Genomic DNA, 7,500 nt, shown 5'->3' on the forward strand with positions numbered 1-7,500 from the left:
ACAACAACAACAGGCAGACAGATAATACATGGGAGAGAGAGAGAGAGAGGAGAGAGAGAGAGAGAGAGAGAGAGAGGAGAGAGAGAGAGAGAGAGAGAGAAACATCACAATTAATCAAAAATCACCAAGGCAGAGACCCAATCCCTGCCAGTCCACCTCGAGCAGTACCCAGGCAAAGGCGATGCTCATTAGCCGAGTTACCTGCGCAATACAGGTAACGGTGCATTATTTAAGCCGACCTTGCGTGTGGCGACTTGCTCTCCTTATAAAGCAAAGACATACTTTTTTTTTGTTTTCCTCTCCCATGTCTTCATTTAAAGTTAATTTAATTTTCAAAGTGTTATTCGAGTCTCTCTTCGTTCACCATTCATTTAATTTTGACTTGTTATTCTCCTTTCGTCCTTCCCTTGATGATTATTTAACTTCTAACATTCACTTTTTTTTTCTTTAATAAATATCTGTATCATTCTCTCTCTCTCTCTCTCTCTCTCTCTCTCTCTCTCTCTCTCTCTCTCTCCTCTCTCTCTCTCCTCTCTCTCTCTCTCTCTCCTCTCTCTCTCTCTCTCTCTCTCCAGTTTTTCCTTTTTTTATGCCAAGGTAATTTCAACCTTTTACCTCTTTCATTATCCATTTCACCTCTAACATTCATTCTTCTCTTTCTTCTTCCTTCTCCAGTTCTATCTTTCCAACTAATTTCAATTCAACCTCTTACTTCTCCCTCTTCCGTCTTTAGTTCCTTCTTTATTATTCCGTTCATTTCAAACTCTTAATCTCTCTCTCTCTCTCTCTCTCTCTCTCTCTCTCTCTCTCTCTCTCTCTCTCTCTCTCTCTCTCTCTCTCTCTCTCTCTCTCTCCTCTAGAACCTCCTTTAAGTTACTCTTCTGTCTCTCTTCCTTTTCTATTTCTTCTTTCAGTACTACACTTCTTTCTTTTATACACATTCACTTGATATGGCCTCTTAACCCTTCACTGCTATTTGACACATCTTTCCTCTGAGACACCCTTTCTTATTCTACAACCACCTCCAAACATTGTACGACCTAGAAGTTGCAAAATCTACTCCTTTATCCGTCCCCCCACCCCTTTATTTTTCCTATAGATGCTTATCAAAACTCCATACATTGCTTTTTAGTGCTGTGCATTGTTAAGCTAAGCAGAATGGGTGTGATGATAAAGTTTTTGAGTATAGTTTCCAAAGGCACCACTGACACCAGGAGAAAGTATGACCCCACTCTTTCAAATCTTAGGCCCTTTTAGTAATTTCTGTTCAGTGAAATGGTGCAGGGTTACTGAAGTAGCAGGTGCTGTATTGTCACTAGCACTTACTGTATCTTCCACCTCATGATTTTCTTGTATCTATTCATCTACAATAAGGTGGGAAAAAAAAATTAATGTTGCTCTCTCCCATCCGCTTCGAAACTAATTGCATGAGACACAATATATAAAAAAAAAAGAAGTGATATGTTAATTTGTTCTGATAAAGGAAGATTTTTTGTTTTTCCCCTTATTCGGCTGAACTTTTGAAATCCACTTGCTTGTACTGGAGAGAGAGAGAGAGAGAGAGAGAGAGAGAGAGAGAGAGAGAGAGAGAGAGAGAGAGAGAGAGAGAGAGAGAGAGAGAGAGAGAGAGAGAGAGAGAGAAACATACACAGACATAAAAACAAAAAAAAAAGGGGAGAAGAAAAAAAACAAGACCTAATTCTCGTTTTCCTTTAGAGGCAAAATTATCATCACCAGCAATCGCCTGTTTTCTTTCTTTCTTTCACTGCCTGACCTCCTGCGAGATAGACAGTGTGTAAGGTTAAAAGTAACACAGGCATTAATTCAAACTTCACTCTGCTGCAAGTAATATAAAAGTAAGCGAAGTTCACTGAATGCTGAAAAAAATTAAAAAATAATAATAAATAGATGCATACAACATAACAGTCAAATAAGGAAGTGTGTGGTTACGATCGTGTCAATAATTGTCCAGAGAAGAGAGGTGAATAACTGACGTGTGAAGCTAAATACATCAATAGATTAAAGAGAATATTTTTTTAAGTTTATCAGCGGTGTGGGGGCAGAGGAGGAGGAGGAGGAGGAGGAGGATAAACGTTATTGGGTACACATACTACTACTACTACTATCTACTACTATAATAATAATAATAATAATAATAATAATAATAATAATAATAATAATACTATACTACTACTAAGAAGAAGAAGAAGAAGAAGAAGAAGAAGAAGAAGAAGAAGAAGAAGAAGAAGAAGAAGAAGAAGAAGAAGAAGAAGAAGAAGAAGAAGAAGAAGAAGAAGAAGAAGAAGAAGAAGAAGAAGAAGAAGAAGAAGAAGAAGAAGAAGAAGAAGAAGAAGAAGAAGAAGAAGAAGAAGAAGAAGAAGAAGAAGAAGAAGAAGAAGAAGAAGAAGAAGAAGAAGAAGAAGAAGAAGAAGAAGAAGAAGAAGAAGAAGAAGAAGAAGAAGAAGAAGAAGAAGAAGAAGAAGAAGAAGAAGAAGGAAGAAAGAAGAAGAAGAAGAAGAAGAAGAAGAAGATGAAGAAGAAGAAGAAGAAGAAGAAAGAAACAATGAAAGAAACCAATAAAGAAAAGAAAGTGTTGGAGAGGTTATCAGGTCCAGTATTAAAAAGGTTATGAGGTAAGAACAAGAACAAGAACAAGAACAAGTACAAGAAGAGCGGGAGCATGAAGAACGAGGCCATTCAGTAAAATCAATAAAGAAATTAATCAATCAATAAATAAAATAAATATAACATTAACATTTTTTTTTCTTTCGCTGCAAGAGGTTATTTTTTTATTTATCTATCAACTTAATTATTCATTATATTTATTTATTTACTTGTTTATTTATTTATTTATTTATTTATCAATCATATGTGAAGGGAAAGAGCGCTACAATCCCCCGCTAAGAAGCCTCAATGGGTCAGGCAGTCAGCATCTCGACTTAAGGCCGATGTTACTTCCTCCTTCCACTCCCCAAGAAAACAAAGAATTTCCTCTCTTTTTATCACCAGGAAGCGAGAGAGAGAGAGAGAGAGAGAGAGAGAGAGAGAGAGAGAGAGAGAGAGAGAGAGAGAGAGAGAGAGAGAGAGAGAGAGAGAGAGAGAGAGAGAGAGAGAGAGAGAGAGAGAGAAACACACACCTACTTCTCACCTTCCCTCTCTTCTTCACCTGGTTCCCTAATTGATCTCCAACACTCTGAGGCTGAGCAAAAGATGAGCTTATTTGCCGCTCGCCTGATCAAAATGCAGGATGTACGAGTAAAAGGAGAAAAAAACAGGAGTAGTAACAGGTATCCTTCCCCCGCAGGACGCCCTTGAGTGCCCTTGTGATCCTTAGTACGCCAACCCTGAAGGAAACGCCCTCAAGGAACTCAGGATCATAGCAACAAAGGACCATGATTTTGCTAGTTCTTATTTTCTATTGATTTACTTTTTTTTTTTCTTTCTCCAGGAGTTTGGTATGATTTTTATTTTTAAGACGATGTTACTTTTTTTTTCCAGAATTTGATGCGTTGTTTTATTTTAAAGAGTTTGATGCGAGTTTGTTTTTGTTTTTTGTTTTTTTTTTCTCGAAGGCTTCCAGCAGTTTTCTTCCTTTTCCTCCTTTTTTTCCTCCTTTTTTCCTTTTCCTCTTTCTTTTAGAGAGTTTGCTGCATTGTTGTCGTTTTCTTTTTCTTTTTTCGTGATTTTTTTTTTCAGGATGGTTTGATGAATTATTATTATTATTATTATTATTATTATTATTATTATTATTATTATTATTATTATCATTATTATTATTATTTTATAGAGTTTGATGGGAATTTGTACCTTCTTTCTTTTATGGGGTTGATGCGAACTTGTTTTTCTGCCTACTTTTTTTTTTTTTTCTGTAGAGGTGATGTGTTTTTATCTTCGCATATTTTATTTGTACTTTTCCTCTTTTGTAATACATCTTTTTCTGGTTTCATTCTCCTCCCTTCTTATTATTTTTTTTCTTATTTTATTTTATTTTATTTTTCTTTTCTTTTCTTTTTTCTTTTCTTTTTTTCTTTGAATTTTTTTTACACATCCTCGTAGTTAAAACAACGCAAGTACTTATATATTCGTACATGTTAGGAATCACAACACACACACACACACACACAAACACATACACACACCAACACACACACACACACACACACACACACACACACAGGCATCTTTATTAGCGCTGCTTATTGCTATGTTCTCTTCTCTTTTTATCATCAATTCGTAAAGCTTTCCACAATTTTCATCATTATTAACATCACTGATCACAGTTTCATTCCCCCCCCTCTCTCTCTCTCTCTCTCTCTCTCTCTCTCTCTCTCTCTCTCTCTCTCTCTCTCTCTCTCTCTCTCTCTCTCTCTCTACGTGCATCTCTCGCATACTTCTGACATCATTAATACGCGCCATGACATCGTTATATTCTTTTTATTCCCTGTCTCTCTCTTTTATTTTTTTTTCTTTGATCTACTATTCGTATTTGGTCTTGCTTTCAGGTCAGTAGCCCGTGTCCGTCTTAATTAACAAGAATCGCTTCCCTTTCGCCTCACACATGCTTTCATTCAGGTATTAGCCCTCTGACTGCCACTTGGTATTATTAGCCCTCTGACTGCCACTTGGTACACCTTTCCCGAATTACCAATCACTCTGAGACATCTTTACTTGTTCTGCAACCACATCCAATCTTTTAACTGGGAAGGAACTGCAAAATATGTTCTTTTTTCATGGTTAACTTTCTTGTAGATGCTTATAAAGACTTCACGCATTGCTTCTCGTGCTGCTGATTGTTTCGTGTCGCAGTGAAAGGGTTGAAATACATTATATAGGTTTATTTGCCCTTTCTGTTAAATCATATACTTGATTCTTTACTTGGAACTGTATTATGAGTGGCTATTTTTCTTTTCTGGTCTATTTTTTCTATTTCTTTTTTCTTTTCTTTTTCTCCTTGGCCAAAATCCCCAATACATTAACGAATAAACATTTTTCTATTTTTTTCTGTATGTGTATTGTGTATTTTCTTTCCATTTACAGTATTCTAATGGTGCAAGAATTTTGATACATTATTTTTTCCCATTCCATTTTACATTTTCTTTTTTCTTATCCCTATTTTCCTTTCCTAGTCACTATTTGTATTTTGTTTACTTTTCTTTTACTAGGTAATTTATATCGTTAATTGATTTTCTTTCCTGTAACTCTAATCATTATTTCAATTCTATACATTTTTTCCTTTAGATTACCGATGGGAATCTTTGTTTTTTCCTCTTATTTTTGACATTAGCACTTCATTATTTTTACGGATGGCTGCTTTGTAGCTTTCTATCCGTCCCTCGCCATTTACAAGAACCATTATCTTAACTTAATTTCTTTTCTTGTAGTTCTATTGCCTTTTTTCTAATCTAATCTGCGATCCGGAACCTTTTTTGTTACTTTTTACGAGAATTCTCAGCATATTTCTTATGAATTGCTGCCCTTTGCACATTTAAGTCTCTTCCCGTGTTTCTATGAGTTAATTTCTCAACTTTCTAGGATGGACTTCAAAATTTTAATGTTTTCTTTCTTTCTTACTATATATATATATATATATATATATATATATATATATATTTATATATATATATATATATATATATATATATATATATATATATATATATATATATATATATATATATATATATATATATATATATATATATATATATATATATATATATATATTACGAGTTACTGCCCTTTACAGATTTCAGTTTCTTCCCTCGTTTCTATTGCTCAGTTTCTTTTTACCTAATATCTAATGTAAACTTCCAAGATTTTTCCTTTTATATATATATATTTATATATATATATATATTATATATATATATATAAAATATTATATATATATATATATATATATATATATATATATATATATATATAATATATATTATATATATATATATATATTTTTTTTTTTTTTATTTTTACTTAGGCCATCGGTATATGTTTTATGATGGTTACTGGTGCCCCTGTGCACATTTCAGTTTCTTTCTTTGTTACCATCGCCTAAAATTTTTCAATATTCTAGTGTGAGCCTCAAGATTTTCCCTTTTATTTCATAAGTCCCTTTCTTTCTTTCCTTCTTTCTTTCTTTTCTTTCTTTCTTACGAGACCTCATGTCCTGTTCTCATTTCATTTTTTTCTCCTTTTTTTTCTCAATGGCTCAAACTGTTCAATGTTCTAACGTGAACTTCAAGATTTTCCTTTTCCCTTCTTACTTCCCTTGTTTTTGTTATCTTTCTCACGGAAGCTCATCGGTATATTTCAGTTCCTCCCGCATTTTTCTATCGGTTCAAATTTTCAACTTTCATATAATCTGAACTTTACGATTTCCCTTTCCTTATTTACTACTTCAAACTCTTTTTTCCTTCTTCTTCTTTCTTACGACAGCTCACTGGTCTAATTTTCATAAGTCGCTGTACAGAACACATATCCAATTCCTCCTTTGCTTCTACCACTCAAATACTTCACTTTTCATCTACATAAGTCCGAGAACGATATTTTCCTTTGCTCTCTACCTTCCCTTAACATTCTTACTTACGGGAGCTCATCGGATTAATTTTCACGGGTGGGCGCCTTTTCATCTTTTCCTTCGCGTCCCTGGTCACTCAGCGGTACAGGCGGTTCATTAACGTCCACATTCCTGCATTGGTGGCCGCGTGGCTGATCCCGTTAACGTCGTGACCTTTGCCTCGCCGTGAGAGAGTGAAAGTAGCGCTACGCCTCCTGTTTGTCCGTCCGTCCTTGGAAGGAAGCTTACGTCTGTTTGTCTATAAGAGGAAGTTTGTGTCACTGTCCATCTATCTGTCAATGAGATGTTGTTTTGTCTTTCTATAATATAAAGTTTTTATTTTTGTGTCTGTCTATAAAATGCAGGGTTTTGTTTGTCCGTCTGTCTGTTTGCTGAGGGATGCTTATCTCTGTCGTGTCTATCCTTGTGTGTTTTATTTATTTATTTTCTTGCTGTCTTTCTGCTTGTTTGTCTGTATGTTTGTTTGTTTGTAGAAGGAGGCTCCAGTCGTATTTTTTGTCTGCCCTTGAATTTTCGTTTTTTTTTTCTGTCAGCTTGTCCATCTACCTGCCTGTCTGCTTCCCTGTCTGTCTGTCTGTCTGTCTGTCTGTCTGTTTGTTTGTAGAAGGAAGCTCCAGTCATATTTTTTGTCTCCCTTTGTATTTTCTTTTTCTTCTGTCAGTTTGTCCAGCTACCTGTCTGTCTGCTTCCCTGTCTGTCTGTCTGTCTGTCTGTCTGTCTGTCTGTCTCAGTGTCTTTGCTTGTCTGTCTGTCTTCTAGTGTGATGATTACGTTCAGTCTGTGTCAGGAAGCATTTGTCTGTCTACCTGCCGTTGTTTGCATTTGGTGAGAGTTTGTCTTTCGCCATTTGTAGATATAGATCTGTTTGTCTGTTTGTTTGTGCGCTTGTGTGTGTGGCTGGAAGGATGTGGTTCAGTGTCTGT

At 35.2% G+C, this 7,500-nt stretch overlaps 1 protein-coding gene across 1 annotated transcript in view; it reads right to left on the reverse strand.

Moving 5' to 3' along the window:
* The window catches only part of LOC135100608 (filamin-C-like), a 153,531-nt gene that overhangs the window by 96,393 nt on the left and 49,638 nt on the right, over positions 1–7,500 (reverse strand).

This window comes from Scylla paramamosain, chromosome 1 (assembly GCF_035594125.1).
Source record: "Scylla paramamosain isolate STU-SP2022 chromosome 1, ASM3559412v1, whole genome shotgun sequence".
NCBI classification, from domain to species: Eukaryota; Metazoa; Arthropoda; class Malacostraca; order Decapoda; family Portunidae; genus Scylla; species Scylla paramamosain.